Raw genomic sequence first — 17,500 nt, 5'->3', positions numbered from 1 at the left:
TTACATTCTCTCTCACGTGTAACTTGTCGTGCAGTTACAATATTTTGTACGTTTATATATAAAGGATTTAAAATCTCGCATCCTGACATACCGAATATATATATATATATATATATATATATATATATATGTATATATATATCATCTATATATTATATATATCACAGACTCTTAGCACACAGCACAGCTCGGCCTAAGCCTGCCTTGGGTATTTACAGGCGAGTTATCACAAGAGAAAAGAGCAATTTTCCCGGCCGAAAGGAGGAGAAGGAATTTCTCTAGAGGCGCATTGCAGTGAGGAGAAAATAATGCCTGGCCCCTTTACGATCGGGTCTCGAAATGCGACGAAATAAAATCGTAATTGATTTTGATTCTCTTGTCTCTCCTCGGAACCTACACCTAAGGCAAGCAGGGAGCGGCGGCGGCGGCGGCGGAGGTGGTGGGCCGAGATTGGAAATAAAAGGTGATTTTTAGGTAGGCGGGGTATGAGACGCCTCTGTGTAGAGGGCGGAGGGTAAAAATAGCAAGGGCACTTTTTCGAGTTCGTGGTTACGGGGAGTATATAGTATATATATGAGGCGGTTGTAGAATGGGGAGTGAAAATGGCCGAAATAAGGGTTACGGAGTGAAAGAGACGCTAAAAAGGGTTACAGTGTGAGAGGGACGCAAAAAAGGGTTAAATAGAGTGAGATATGAATAAAGGGTTACAGAGTGTGAGCGACGCAAAAAGGGTTACAGTGTGAGAGATGAAAAAACGCTTACAGTGAGAGAGAGAGACGCAAAATGGGTTGTTACAGTGTGAGAGATGAATAAGAGGTTACCGAGTGAGAGAGACGTAAAAAGGGTTACTACATACTGTGATGGACGCAAACAAGGGTTACTGTGAGAAAGGTGCTAAAAGGGTTACAAAGGTGTGAGAGACTAGTTGTATGAGATTATTTAATACAAGCAATTGTGAATGGATGTTAAAAGTGAAACGAATTGTATATTAATTTCCATTAATTCAGGAAACAACCACTAGTTAAAAAGAAATCGGAGATCAGTATGCCCAGGGCAGACTCAAGAATACTCTAAAAGAAAATAGACAATGAATGGGGGGGCAACTACAGATTGCCAAAAGCAATTGGGAGAAACTCCGTTAATATTTGCTTGTCAGGCGCTGAACCGAGAAGTTCAGATGCCCCCCCCCCCCCCCCCCCCCCCCACCCCCCCCCCCCCCCCCCCCCCCCCCCCCCCCCCCCCCCCCCCCCCCCCCCCCCCCCCCTCCGCAGTGAAATCTCATCGAAAACACAAATCTCATATGATTTGGATGCAATTAATGCAGCCATTGTAATGCCCGAATTCATTTGCCCGGATTCCTGCGAAAGTATTCATCACTCATCAGAATTCAGCAATTAAGAATTCTGTTCATGAATATTCCAAGACTTCTGCACCTTGGACTGATGCGCGCGCGCGCGCGAACGAACACACACACACACACACACACACACACAGCCATAGAGCTGATTTCTTTCGCAGGAAAGTTATGGGTGCGTTTATGCGTGTGTGCTTTTGTGTGAGCGTTTTTTTTTATTTAAGAAAGAGACTGTTGCTGTAAGATATGCGAAAGAGCAAATCGAAATCTATATATGTATCAGAAATTAGAGAAATTAGATTAATTTCCAACTGTTATTATTATTATTACTGTTATTATTTTCAAGAAGGAGTAGATTCAAATCTATATAGTCTCAGGAATTAGAAAAATTAGAATAATTTCCAACTGTTATATTATTATTACTGTTATTATTTTCAAGAAAGAGTAAATGAAATCATATATGTCTCAGGAATTAGAAAAATTAGAATAATTTCCAACTGTTATTATTATTATTACTGTTATTATTTTCAAGAAAGAGTAAATTGAAATCTATATATGTCTCAGGAATTAGAAAAATTAGATTAATTTCCAACTGTTATTATTATTGTGTTATTATTTTCAATAAGTTAATTATTATTATTATTATTATTATTATTATTATTATTCTTATTATTATTATTATTATTATTATTATTATTATCAAGATGGCAAGGCAGGCATTCGTAAGACAACGGTATGTTGATGCAAAGGAAAAAAAAAAAAAAAAAAAAAAAAAAAACATTTCCAAGCAAAACTTGAATATTTTCAGTGAACCCCTGCTTGCAAAACTTAATAATCACCATATATCGATAAGTCCAAAGCAGAAAGGAGCAGACTCATGCTGAACAACACAGCGCACAGAAGCTCAGGTCATTCACGGTAAATTAAAAACAAAAGAAAAAAAAAGAAAAAAAAAAGTCCTTAATGGTCTTTTAAAACGATGGGAGTCACACTGTCCCCGGCTATTGGCGATACAATCCCCCCTCCCCCACCCCCTCCCCCGTCCCCCCCCCCCCTCACCCCTCCCTTTTTTGTTTTTTCCTGGACCCGGAAGGGAGGCCGAGGCGCCAGGTGTGCTATATAGGGTCAAACTTTTTTTAGTGCTGGAATTACGTAGGCTTTTTTTTTTTTTTTTTTTTTTTTTTTTTCTCTCTCCATTGGCTTTCTGTTTTGTACGATATTTGGCTGCCGCTTGTTGTAGGAACCTGCATCGTTGCTTGAAACTTGCTAGCTTTTTGTTATTTGTTTAAGTGGTTTGCTGTAGTATGATGATGTGACACACGCACGCACACACACATACTCACACACACACACACACACACCATTTCTATAGTTGAAGTGTGAACATACCAGTGACTTGTTTTGTTTAGCTGAGGACGTCCATAATACGAAGGGAAACGGATCAGTAGTTTCTCTCTCTCTCTCTCAATATATATATATATATATATATATATATATATATATATAATATATATATATATATATATATATATATAGATAAGCGAATACCACGGGAAAATGTAGGCAGAAATCCAAGCGCTTTCGTCTTTACTAAGACAGATATTCCTTGACAATGTCTCAGTATATATGTATATAGTTGAAAGGTGAAGAAATACTCCACAAATATCTATCTGATTCGTTTGTATATATATATATATATATATATATATATATATATATATATATAATAATGTTTATTTCTCACCAAGTGCCAAAAAACCAAAAGCATTGCCCCGTTCGACCATCAACTGCCTAATTAAAGAAGCCAACTTTGCCTAGAACTGCCGGCAAAATCGGCCGCTTCACACATCGAGAGCGTTGTAGATAATAAACAAACACACCATGTACCTACTTTTAGAGTACTCGGTTGCATGACGGTTGCATGTAATCCTGACAAACTATTTTTTCTCGCCTCGCGAATTCGGCGAAACTGAATAATATTGACTGCGCAATTTGTTATTTTTCATGCATTGGTTATTTATTGTAAAGTGTGTACCAGTGATTGGTTACTCGCTCAGGTAAAACGAATTGCACGATCATTCATAACTGTGTTTACAGTCTGAATCTCCATTGCGCGAGTGACGTTGAATTCACAAGTACCGCCTGTATAAACCAAACCTTTTCGCTTATATATACTCAGTCTGTAATGTACGATCCTCAGTGGCTTGGTCGGTATAGTGTTGGCCTGCCACCTCTGTGGCCGCGAGTTCGATTCTCCGGCGTTTTCCGTTGAGGAGTGAGAGATGTGTAATTCTGGTGATAGAAGTTCACTCTCGACGTGGTTCGGAAGTCACGAAAAGCCGTTGGTCCCGTTGCTGAATAACCATTGGTTCCATGCAACGTAAAAACACCATACAAACAAAACAATCTTCAATGGTAAAAGACCGTTCCAAATGATTGTTCCTTCCCTTGACATTAGAATATTAGAATATTCTCTATTATCTCTAATCCTCTCCTCATTTCGAAACGGATTATCTCCGGCTGGTTGTATGTAGATGAGTACGAAATCTTGCATCCCTTCTAAGTAACTCTTCTCTACCTAAAAGTAACTCTACTCGAGTGAGGGAAGAATTTTCCTCACTGAAGATTAACCTATGGACAGGGACGGTAAATTTTCATGCCGGAGTTATATATATATCAAATTTCCCTCCTGTTTTTGAGTCTCTATAGAAACAGGCAATTTTTACCCGTATGGATTTGAGCCTCTTCTGGAACGGGGAATTTTACTCCCTCGGTGTTAACTTTTATTTTCCCGCCATGCAAGTTTTCCTCGCCGGAGGTCAACATCTCTCTCTCTCTCTCTCTCTCTCTCTCTCTCTCTCTCTCTCTCTCTCTCTCTCTCTCTCTCTTAAAAAAAAAAAAAAAAAAAAAAAACACGATGTCGCTCCTGTCACGGCATGAGGAAGTTCGAGGACCAAGAAGAAGAAGAAGTAGAGAAAACCCCTTTCAATGGCTGGCAGAGAAGGGGGAGAGTGGGGATTGGGGGGGGGGGGGGGGGGGGGGAAAGAAAGTTCCGGGTGGTTTGTTTATGCAGTAAATAAGGTCGTCCTCCCGTCGGAGACTCGGGAGAGGTTTTTCTTGGGTGTTAGTTGCTGATGGTGTTTGCTTTGCTTAATCGAAGAAGTAGTAATGAAAGGTGCAGGTTTGAATGGAAATTGCAGGAAGTTCTATATACACAGCAGCCAGTTAGTAGAAATTATGGGATATAAATCGATTTAGCTTCGCAGGTTTCAGAAACGAAGGAGCTGTCAAAGGATTCCCTTGAGATTCCCTTTATGACTTTGTTTCATTTAATCACAGAGGTCAGGGAATGTGGGAGGAGACACAAGGAATGAATGAACGAATTCGAAGAGACGGAAATGAGCTTAGCCTCGAAAGAAGAATCTGTGTAAAGTGCTTTTTGAATTAGTGGTAATAGTGTTGCTATTATTACGATAAGGGGGAATGTATAGATTCCGCTTGTGTTCGAAATCACATCATAGAACATTATAGTTGTGAAGTATGCAGCAGTCTACTCTTGAACAGATGTACTTGATGCAGAAAAATACAAGGTAAAACTGGAGGATTAGAATGGGCTTTTAAAACAGACATAACAGGTTAAAAAACGCCTACTTCACATATATACCAGAGCAAGTGCTCATATCTCTCACGGCGTGCGAATTAATAAAAGCTTCAGAAGTTTGGACAATTTCAGGCAGAAACCGAAAAAATTAAAGCGGGCCGACACTGCTAAGACGCCCACGCCCGCACTAATATTATGATTCGGAGAGAAAATGAGCGATAAAATAGCAGGCAAACGCCGGAATAAATCTGAACCTACTTTGACATTATGCTGCTCTGTCATGGCATTACGAATTCTTCTTCCTCTTTCTCTTCTTCCTCTTCTTCCTCTTCTTCTTCTTCTTCTTCTCTGCTGCTCTGTCATGGCATTACGAATTCTTCTTCTTCTTCTTCTTTGCTGCTCTGTCATGGAATTACGAGTTCTTCTTCTTCTTCTTCTTCTTTGCTGCTCTGTCATGGCATTACGAATTCTTCTTCTTCTCCTTCTTATTCTTATTCTTCTTCTTTGCTGCTGTCATGGCATTGCGAATTCTTATTCTTCTTCTTCTTCTTTGATGCTCTGTCATGGCATTACGAATTCTTCTTCTTCTTCTTCTTCTTCTTCTTCTTTGCTGCTCCGTCATGGCATTACGAATTCTTGTTCTTGTTCTTCTTCCTCTTCTTTGCTGCTCTGTCATGGCATTACGAATTCTTCTTCTTCTTTTTTTCTTCTTTGCTGCTCTGTCATGGCATTACGAATTCTTCTTCTTCTTCGTGGAGGTTGGCGAACAGAATTGTTATGATTAACTCGCATGCCTCGGAAGTAGCAAGAAGCCGTGTCTAGACGCTGAAAATCTTCATTATTTGCTGAGCTGGAGCTCATCCTTTTCGTTCATTTACACTGGCACGCTTCGACTTGATGCCCAGCGCGGAAATGACGAGGAACAGTGGCCTCCGAAATGAAACGAGAGGATGGTTGATTATAGAAGCTTTACAAAACACCGAGAGAGCTGCAGGCAACGGGTGGCAAATTCCCTACGTGTATAGTATAGTAGATTCACTTCAACCGTGCATCTGATGTCTAGGCCAGTCCCTTACGACGCTCCTGATAGGCTGTTGATAAGCCAGTCACAGGGCTGGAAACTTTCAGTCTCTCTCGAGAGTTCACATAGGCAGGATGTATATTCCACCTCTCCTGAGGGATGCTTTTGAAAGACGTATTCTTCAGGAGGAGTGGAACATGCCCCCTGCCTATGTGAACTCTCTCGGGAGAGACTGAGAGTTTCCAGCCTGGTGACTGGCTTATCAACAGCCAATCAGGAGCGCCGTAAGGGACTGGCCTAGACATCAGGTGCACGGTTGATGTGAATCTACTATAGTACTGCAATAGCCCCAGTTTGTTTTGTCATGCCCCTAGGTTAGGTTAAGTTAGGTTAGGTTGGGTCAGTTCGAACATTATGAGATTATTTTCAATAAGATTCTATGGTTAGTTTTTAAGAAATGGCGTCCCGCTTTTTTCAGGGTAGGTTCCGGTAGCAAATTCCCGAGATATATCCTACTATGGCCATGCCCCTAGGGTAGGTTATATATATATAGTATATATATATATATATATATATATAATATATATGTGTGTGTGTGTGTGTGTGTGTGTGTGTGTGTGTGTGTCCCTGTGTGTTTATTAAGAATCCATTACTTGCTCTTCCATGTTGTATACTTGTCAAGCTGTGGTTTTATAAGAGTCTATGTAAAGTGCTTTTTAAATTAGTGGTATTAGTGTTGTTATTTTTATTATACTCACAATGAAACGAACTTTTCAGTATCACACTGACACACTTTCCTGTATATAATATCCGTCATAAAATAAAATCCTCTTTACCAGTAACATGATGCAATTGGCAATCATTAAAATAAAAAAAAAATCCTAGATAATCCATTCCTTTACACGAACATATTGCCAGGTGACGTTGGTTTTCTTTGAGGTAGTCTTCATCGATTTTGCCATGAACATAGATTTCTAACGCTCTCCTCCTCCTCCTCCTCCTCCTCCTCCACTAAAGCAGACAGAAGATATCATGCCAGGGTTCCTATGCAATAACATCATAAAGCGGACAGTGGTCTTCTGCTTTTTATATTATAGATCATGTCAATCCCGAAAAAGGGAGGGTCATGAGGTTACATCCTATTCTCTCCTAAAATACAAAGTGCTACAAAATCACGCTATAAACCGTAGCAGTTTACTACATACAAGCGTCAGTGGGCCGCACTGGGCCCTGAAAATCAGTACAGAGTGTAACACAGTCGTCTTCCTATAGGCATTTTAGGAAGCGTGTATTCTGACACGCGCTCCAAATGGGATTCACCCTAAACTCAGATAAGGGGCACTCGCTGGTACGTATGGGTCCCTTGGGGATTAGGGGCGGGCGGGTTGAGGGGGAGTGGCTGGGTTTTATGGAGTGACTATTAAAGTAGCCAAGACTATTGATTTGTCTTGTAGTACAGTTTGCCTCTATGTAAACAACGCGTTGTGTTTACCTATGACGCGTGGATTTGTTTGTATTTCATTTGCCTGTTGTCTTTGCTTATAGTTTTGCATTTGTCACGTCTTGTTTTATTTTTGTTTTTATGTACGAAATGGGTCCACTCTCATTCATTTTAATACTGGTACTGTCTTTCACAGTACTTATATCTCTTCCCGCTGTAATTTGAAAGGTGAAGAAATACTCCACAAATATTTATCTGATTCGTTTGTTGAACTGAAGCAGTAGCTGTGGAGGCTGCATCATTTTAATAGTGTATTTTTTTTTTTTTAAATATTAGGGTCATAAATCATGTATAAACTGTATGGCACTACTGCCAGTTCACAGACTTTTTATTCATTACATTATACATGATTTTACCAGTTGTTCTGGAACGAGAGCGATAGAGAGATAGTGTTGCATGTTGGAAATGACGGAAGAACTATAAAAACGACACACTCGTGGGGAGAGAGAGAGAGAGAGAGAGAGAGAGAGAGAGAGAGACAGAGAGACAGAGAGAGAGATTAATACCGTAGTGGAAACTGAATCCTTATTTAGACTAGTAGAAAGAACCTACTACAATTTCAATATGATGATTGTGACATCGAATGATTGATTAATAGATTGTGAGTTATCTGGCGTTACAACTACCAGGGTCATCACTAACGCCGACATAGGACGGTAATACCCATACAGTACACGAAAGGCTTGACTTATAGCGCAGAGAGAGAGAGAGAGAGAGAGAGAGAGAGAGAGAGGAGAGAGTAGAGAGAGAGGTAGGACGGAGAAGTAAGAGAGAGACGAGAGAGAGAGAGAGAGAGAGAGATGAGGAGGTAGGAGGAGAGGAGGAGGAGGAGGAGGAGGAGGAGGAAGGTAGGAGGAGGAGTCCTTCCTTCGTTCCTTCCGTGTGTCCCTAATCGTCTGCTTCTACAGCTCGGCCTTGAGATTGATTCATTTATCTTTTTTTTTTTTTTTTTTTTATGGCCTGCTTGATCGATGCCGTGTTTGTCTGTGCGTTGTGTGTGCGTGCACGCGCATGTGTATGCGCAAAGGGACTTCTTTCGCCTGAATACAATATAAGAATATGTTCTTCCGCCACGGTATTAAATCTCGAGTAGAAATTAATTTGAGGTCTTATACGCCCCCCTAGGTGCCTGGGCATTTGCCTAGTTATTATTCTTTGTCGGATCTCACCTCATTATTCCAAGCAGTAGTGGTCGTGGTAGTAGTAGTAGTAGTAATAGTAGTAGTAGTAGTTGTAGTAGTAGTAGTAGTTTTATATTCATTATAATTTTGTCCGGCTTAAGGGAAATTCCTCCAGGTCAGCTTTCTTAACATATCTGTGTTACATTGAGATATGTATCTAGTATGTGTGTATATATCTAATATATATATATATATATATATATATATAATATATATATATTATACATATATATATATTTTATATATATATATATATATATATATAATATATTATATATATATATATATATATATATATTCAGTGCTTTATTTTTAAGGACTGTCGTGAGCTCGAACAAATATTGCCTTTTCCATTCGGCCGGTCCCTCTTGCAGTTCCATAACTTTTCTCCTCGCTATTCTATCAAGGGAAGCCCCCCGCTCCCTAGTTTGTCACGGCAAGCTCTTCCCTAATGTATCAGAGGCAGCTCGCTAATCCATCATGGCCACCAGCGGTAAGTGCCATCCAGTTGGCCTTTATTTATGACGGTAATTTGGGGTGTCCGTTTTTTATTTATTTATCGCCCATCAACTGCGCTGTAATTAACATGATATATTTATAAGCCCCTCGTCGAAGAGCGTCGAATCACGAATGAGAGTCGAGTTGATGATGTACGCCGAGAGAGAGAGAGAGAGAGTGGTGGTGGGGGTGTTAGGACCCCCGAAATTTATGTCACGGAATTAGTGAAGAGAAGTGTTTTTTTTTTCTCTCTCTCTCTCTCTCCCTCCCTCTCTCTCTCACTCTCTTTCTCTCTCCGGATTCTCGTTACATTTTATTTAACGAGGATGGGTCGTTATGTCGGTCTGATAGTGTTCGCCTGACTAATGACGTTAATAACGTGCAGTGTGTGTATGTTTTTTTTTTCTATTTCCATCTACGTTTGTTAATGAACCGTAATATGTTTGCAAGTTAGTGTTGCCGTTGTCAGCTACATTTGCCAATGGCAAAGGATGGTAGCCAGAGCTTTTAGTAGGCGGGAATGATATGGTTCTGCAGACATTTTCTCTCTCTCTCTCTCTCTCTCTCTCTCTCTCTCTCTCTCTCTATATAATATATATATATATATATATATATATATATATATATATATATATATATATATATATATATATATATATATATAGATATATATATATATATATATATTATAGTATAGTATATGTGTAAATATATAATCAATGTATGTAGTACACACATATATGTGCATTTCAAATAATTTTATAATATATATATATATATATATATATATTATATATATATATATATATACATACTACATACATACATACATACATACATACATACATACATACATACATCAGTTATAAAACAATACACAACTTTAGCAGCCCTTGTACCTGAGACACTCAGTCACGCAACTAATGTCAAATATTAAGAATACTGAAGCACATTACCCATATATATTTTAGTACTTAATATATTTTGATTCATTTATTCCGTAGGAAGAATAAAATGAAAGGCACGCCTGCCTTCCGGCGGAGGTTGCAAGGGAACCGATCGAAGATCCTGAATATATATATATACTTCGTACTCTCGATTATTTTTCGTCCTCTGCAGCTATACCTCCTAGGTACTGCATTTTACTTACTTTAATGCGACGCGTTCGAGCAGGCTGCATCTCTCTCTCTCTCTCTCTCTCTCTCTCTCTCTCTCTCTCTCTCTCTCTTATATACACAATCCACGCGTTCGAGCAGGCTGCATCTCTCTCTCCATCTCACACACAAAATCCATGCGTTTAAACAGGCTACATCTCGTTCTCTCTCTCTCTCTCTCCTCTCTCTCTCTCTCTCTCTCTCTCTCTCTCTCATACACAGAAACACACACATGCACACGCTCAAAGCAAACACTCGCATACATTCATCTTCTTTTGGGAATTTCATGAGAATGGTTTCATAAAATTCCCGATCAGCATTCCGTTGATAACTGGCCTGCTTCGGCCAAGCCTCTCATTGATGTTCTAGTTGTTTTTTAGCTTTTAGCAGAAAAGTATTTTTTTACGTATAGTTTTTATTCTTTTTTTCAATTCCTGGAACTCTCTTCTCTCGCCATCATTTCCCTGTAATTTACCGTGAAGATTGCTTGGTCCTGGAAGTATACATTGTACAAAGTATCGTGGGTAGTTTCCTCCGATGTTCATTCGCGTGCCGGGGTATTTTGAAGGTAACTTATTGTTGTGTACGTATTACTTATTATATCTGTTGCTTTAATGAAACGTTTACCCATTGTTCGGTACGTATTACTTATTATATATGTTGCTTTAATGAAAAGGTTACTCATTGTTCTGTACGTATTACTTATTATATCTGTTGCTTTAATGAAAAGATTACTTATTGTTCTGTACGTATTACTTATTATATCTGTTGCTTTAATGAAAAGGTAACCCATTGTTCTGTACATATTACTTATTATATCTGTTGCTTTCAATGAAAACGTTATAATCAGTTCAGAGTTAATTTATCGCTTGAGTGAAATACGAAAGGAATCTATTCGCTCCTAAAAATTTGGAACCACTTAAAAAGTTTGTACCAAAATGAATAAATAAGAAGGTTATTTATTGTTCTGTACGTGTTGCTTATTATATCTGTTGCTTTCAATGAAAATGTTATAATCTGTTTATCACTTGAGTGTATATTGATACATAAGGAATCTATTTGCTCTTGAGTGTAGTATATTAATACCTAAGAAATCTATTCGCTCTCAAGAATTTAGAACCACTTAAAAAGTATGTACCAAAATAAATAAATAAATAACAGTATGGACTAGTGCTATGACTATGATGAAACTGCTTCCAAGCATTGATTTAGCAGCAAGCGTATGCATGCACGAGTCATTTCATCATTATAGCCGCACTCATCAATTAGCTGAATGTAAGTGGAGGGGTCTTTAAGTAGGGGAAAAGTGTCGGTGGCTTTTCACGAGTTTCAGTCATTTATTATTATTTTTTTTTTTTCATAAATCAACGTGGCAGGTCAAAAGGTCAAGGTCATTTCCTTCCCCTTTGAGAACTAGTGGAGTTTATTAAGAAAGAGTTACGAACACATTTAATTGAAAAAAAAAAACAATCCAGTCGAGAATTCAATAGGCATATATATTACCAACACATCTAATGAAAAAAAATTCTCCAATCGAGAATTCAAGAGGTACATTACCAACATATTAAAAAAAAAAAGATTTTCCATCGATAATTCCTAAAGTAAATTACCAAAACATTTGATAAAATAAACTAATTCTTCTTCCTGAGTCGTTATTAATTTTATATTTCCAAGAAAAACAGACTTTATAGAATTTACTTTCGATTGATTATGGCAATAACGCCTAGATTTTCAAGCAAATTCTGTCTTTAGTTATGAAGAGAAATATCGCATCGCAAAATGGATTAAAGAAAGCACAAAATTCTCACCTAGTCTTGTAATACGAATTACTATATACCGGTCTGTCATTTGTTGCTATATGGGAGCAACTGAGTAGGAAATTGTGCAGTCTTCATTGATAGACTGAGAAAGAAAATATGACGAGGGCTCCATCACGAGAGAGAGAGAGAGAGAGAGAGAGAGAGAGAGAGAGAGAGAGAGAGAGAGACCTGAACTGTCTCTTCAAAGAAAGAGAGAGAGGGAGAGAGAATGGCCATTTCACCACGAGAGAAAGAGAGCAACAAAGACTTTCCTTAAGGTTGTTTCTTCTCGACGGAGAGAGGAGAGAGAGAGAGAGAGAGAAGGGTGGGGGGGTGGTTGGATTATGTATCGACAGGTGTTGTTTCCCAGCGAGAAACAAACCGACTCGTCTCCACAACCGAATGTTGTTTGCCTTCGGTGCTCGTCCGTTTTCGCTTGATTTTTAAACTTTTTTTCTTTTTCTTTTTAGTAATTTCAAGAATAGTTATATATATATATATGTGTGTGCAATTTTTTAACGTTAGGTAAATATACTCTACTTCTCTCTCTCTCTCTCTCTCTCTCTCTCTCTCTCTCTCTCTCTCTCTCTCTCTCTCTCTCTCACCAGCTATTTCTTTTTCCCACTCGTGTTTGTTATGTTAAACATTTCCACTATTTTGCGAGTTTTTTTTTTTATTATTTTTTTTTTCGGCGCTCTCCTCTGGCCTTTGGAATATTACAGAAGACGTGTGGGGTTGGGACTCATGAATTATTAATGCCCCGCCGTCTGCTCTTGAGAAACGGATACGAAGAGCTTGTTTGATTATTTATTTTTCATTCCTCTCGGTCGCAAAAGGGAAGTTCACCCTAAAACATGCCGGGAGTCAACATGGTCGGGGGACCCGAGAGTGTGATTTTGATCCCATTCAGATATTGCTTTCGTGTCACCTCGGTTCTGTAAGTGTAATTATCATTAAGAATATTATTAATATTTGTTATTTTAGGATGCGTCATTTTCATACTTTTTTGTTGTTGTTATTTTAAGGTCCTCATTTTCTAGTTTTTAATCAAAATTCTAGCAGAGATCGAAAGCTACGTGAAATTTATTCAACGTTTCAGATATTATTAAAATAATTATGTATTAAGGCAAATTCCGTTATTGTTATTATAATGATTATCAATATAGGTCAGTAATTGTAATCCTGTCATCATTTACGTGCTATAATAAATAAGTAAGTTAACTGATTTTATTGATTTACATATTTATTAGTTTCATATCTGAAAAAAAATCAGTACGGTAACTGCTTTAATTTTTGTGTATATTGTCAACTTTCCCACTTTACTTTATCTGACAAGAAATAAACACGTCATTATGGTAATTGGTTTTATTATTTTAGGTAATCTGATATTTTCATATTTTACTTTTCCTGTAGCCCATCAGTAAGGTAACTATTAACCAAACAAAAACGTCTTTCAGTTTACGTCCTAAGATTGAAAAAATAACCCACAAAATTACTGTGTATAACGTGTTTACTTATAAGTATGAGTAAAATAAAATGTAAATACTTATAAGTACATACATTATACACAGCAATTTTGTGGGTTTCTTTTTCAAAGCTAACTTATTATTCTAGGTATATTGCAATAGTTTCATATCTTACTTTTTCTGACACAGAGAGAGAGAGAGAGAGAGAGAGAGAGAGAGAGAGAGAGAGAGAGAGGAATCATTTCTCACCAGCTTCCTTCTCTCCGCAGGTCATGAAACGCCTAAGAGTATGGCTGCTGGCCTTGTGGGTGTGTAACACCTGTTCTATTTCGGTCAGCGAGGAAGTGGCCCAGACCTTCGCCACCATGCCCTCCCACCAGACGGCCGTGCTTGGTTTCGACCGCCGTGCTTCCCTGCAGAGTCCTCCGCAGGACGGGGCTCGTCCAGTGGACCCGAGACGGCTTCGGCCTCGGCACCGACCGGGACTTGGAAGGCTTCGAGAGGTGAGGAGGAGAAGCAGCCTTTCGGGGCATACTCTTTACAAGGGCTTACTTTTTTTTTTTTTTTTTTTTTTGGGGGGGGGGAGGTGGGATTACTATTTATTTATCTTTAAAAGATCTTTTTTTTTTAATACATTTCTCAAAAAAAAAAAAAAAGTTACTAAAATTTGTTTCTTTAAATTGTACCCCTTTCCCCAAAAAAGCATTAATTAAAATTTCTTTCTTTATATTGTCCCCCCGCTCAGAAAAAAAGCGGTTGTTAAAATTTCTTTCTTTAAATTGTCCCCCTAACCCCATAAAACGCGGTTGTTAAAATTTATATCTTTAATTTTTCTCCCTACCCCCCAAAAAAAGCAGTTGTTGAAATTTCTTTCTTTAAATTGTCCCCCTAATCCCCTCAAAAAACAGTTGTGAAAATATTTTTCTTTAAATTGTCCCTCTACAAGAAAAGCAGCATTGTTGAAATTTCATTCTATAAAGTGTCCCCTCCCCCCAAAAAAGCAGTTGTTGAAATTTCTTTCTATAAATTGTCCCCCTCCCCCCCAAAAAAGCAGATGTTGAAATTTCAATGTGGTCTGAACAGTACCATTCTGAAATGGACTTAGATAAAAAAAGAAAAAAAAGTTTTAATTTAACGGATATCGTCTTTGAATATTTTTAAAGACAGCCTTCATATTTCTTAAAATGTGTGTTTTTTTTTTGTACATCTGAAAATTGCCCAAAAGTAGCAGTTGTTAAAATTTCAATGTGGTCAGAACATTGCCATACTAAATCGCCTTTAAATTTTTAAAATAATTTAAAGACAGCTATCACATTTCATAAAAGGGCTTTTAAAACGGAAACTGGCCAAAAGTACTAATGATTAAACTATCAATCTGGGCTAAACATTACCAACTAAAATGAACTGTAGATGAAATAAAAAAAGTCTTGAAATGAATGGATATCGCCCTGGAATAACAAGAGCAAGGTTTAAACTTATTTTAAAAATCTTCGTACGGCGCACTGTAAGCACTGCCATACCTAAGGCTCTTGCATCCCGTACATCTCCTGCTGACCTTCTTTTTGGTCTTTTACTTTAGAACGTGGTAAAGATTCTCGGCTAACTTTATACAACAAGAAACCGCCTTTATTGGGAGAAATCGATCTCTTAAGCATTCCGTTCGTGGATATAATTATATCATAGAGATATTTCACCGTAATTTCCTATGTTTTTTTTTTAATTCTGGTAAACTTTCCCACTAAGGTGGTTTCTTACGAACCTAATGTAAATATTCAACACTTCATACACTTCAGCTGTCTTCCGGGACTTCCCATTGAAAGAGCGTCACTCGGCAAAGCAGCAGGGTTATGAAAGTGTTGTTGAGAGAGAGAGAGAGAGAGAGAGAGAGAGAGAGAGAGAGAGAGAGAGAGAGAGAGAGAGAGAATATGTTTACTTAATGTAGGAGAATGAGAGAAAACAAGCTTCAATATACTTGACTAAAGAATTTTCGGCCCAGGGAGAGAATATTTCTCTTTGCTTTTTGGGGCCGCTCGAGATGCTTTTAAGTGCACGCAATTGCACGAGCGGTGTAAATGAAACAATGACGGGAGGGAGGGGGAGGGGGAGGGGGAGGGAAGTGAGGTGACTAGGATTTGGAGTGGGGGGGAGGAGGGTGGGGGGGAGAGATGAGAGACTGAAGTTTTCATTAGAAATGCTCTCTCCCGGAGACGGGGTCACCTTCAAAAGTAATAAAGATGAATTAAGAGTTGTTGATTCGCAAGAGTCATTGAAGAGAGCGAAATGCATTCATTTCGCTTTGCCATCTTTAAGGGGGGAAAAGAATAAAAAAAAAAAAAAAAAAAAAGAGGGTGAAAATAGGTAATGGGTTTTGTTTCTACTGCAGAGATAAGCTCTGCTGATTATAATGATAATGGTTTCATTTTTTTATTTATTTATTGGTTTTTTTTAGCTTTCCCGCCTGTGTTCTAATGCATGTATACACACACACACATATATATATATATATATATATATATATATATATATATATATATATAAATATATATATATATCACGTAAATAGCCACATGAAAGGTGAAAAGTTAAGACCAGGTATGTACCAAGCGCTTTCGTGTATTCCGTACACGAAAGCGCTTGGTACATGCCTGGTCTATAATTTTTCACCTTTCATGTGGCTATTTACGTACATATTTGTCACGTGCTGTTTGGTGACTTATTGCATATTATATTATATTATAATATATATATATATATATATATATATATATATATATATATATATATATATATATATATTATAATACATACATACACATATGTACATACATACACGTACATACCTTCTGTGAAGACATCAAAGCATAAACAGAATAGCTTCTGCGCAGACCAAGAATACAGGAATTTTCACTTTTCCAAAGTGACGAAAGCATTAACACATACGGAATAACGTCTCCATTATAACAAGATCTTGATGCAGAAGTGCAGCCATGCAGCGATCCCGAATGACCAAAAAAGAAAAAAAAGAAAAAACTTTAATCACCTCGAAAAGAGAGTTGACATTGTCCTCAGGTCTGGCTAAATTTGAAGGTCGCTTCAAACCCTTAGATAAATTCATTAGGTTTTCCACCTAGTGGAGGAGAAACCGCCGGTTTAAGCGCTGACTTGTCCAGATTCCCTCTGACATTCCCCTGAGAGAGAGAGAGAGAGAGAGAGAGAAAACATTGTCACTAGCCTTAACTGCCTCTGTTATTCGGGTATCCTGTTCTAGCTACATAACCTGGATAAGCGCTGTGGATAGTGGATGAATCCACATCTCCAGAAGTATGATCCCTACCACCACACCCCCGCATCCAATCTTCCCCCTCCCCTACCCTCACATCTTATCTATCACCCACTTCCCCCCGCCCCCCCCCCCTCTCCAGTCCTCTTCCAGACATGGTGGTGGCTTGGGTCCTCGTTATCCTGCAATGATCCAGTGGTGGCATTGCTCTCTCTCTCTCTCTCTTCTCTCCTCTCCTTCTCTCTTCTCTCTCTCTCTCTCTCTCTCTGTGTCATTCCTGCAGGGGATGTTTTGTTTTACGAGTCGCGTTCTGTCGTCGTCCTTTTTTTTACGATTCTTCTGTCTTCCGCCAAAGGCCCTCCGGTGACACATATGTCAAAATGAGTGTCCTACGGGGGGACATATTAGCCCCATCCTCAGCCTCGATAATCCACAAAAGCCTGGGGTTGTTACCGCCGACAATGGAACAGCTCTTATTCTCCCCCTCTTCTTCTTCTTCTCTCTTCCAATTCTCATCTCTTGCCGCGGTATCAACTTTCGTCCTTACTTTTTTTCTTTAATTTTTATTTTCCTGTCCATCGATTTATATTTTGTTTGTTTAGCTCTGCTCTTCTGCTCTTCCCCTCCTCTCTCTCCTCTCTCTCT

The 17,500-nt window shown here is 38.5% G+C and overlaps 1 pseudogene; it reads left to right on the top strand.

Moving 5' to 3' along the window:
- The window catches only part of LOC135226582 (irregular chiasm C-roughest protein-like), a 198,669-nt pseudogene that overhangs the window by 136,755 nt on the left and 44,414 nt on the right, over window positions 1-17,500 (top strand).

This window comes from Macrobrachium nipponense, chromosome 14 (genome assembly GCF_015104395.2).
Source record: "Macrobrachium nipponense isolate FS-2020 chromosome 14, ASM1510439v2, whole genome shotgun sequence".
Lineage (NCBI taxonomy): Eukaryota > Metazoa > Arthropoda > Malacostraca > Decapoda > Palaemonidae > Macrobrachium > Macrobrachium nipponense.
This window is presented reverse-complemented; position numbering and strand designations above follow the sequence as displayed.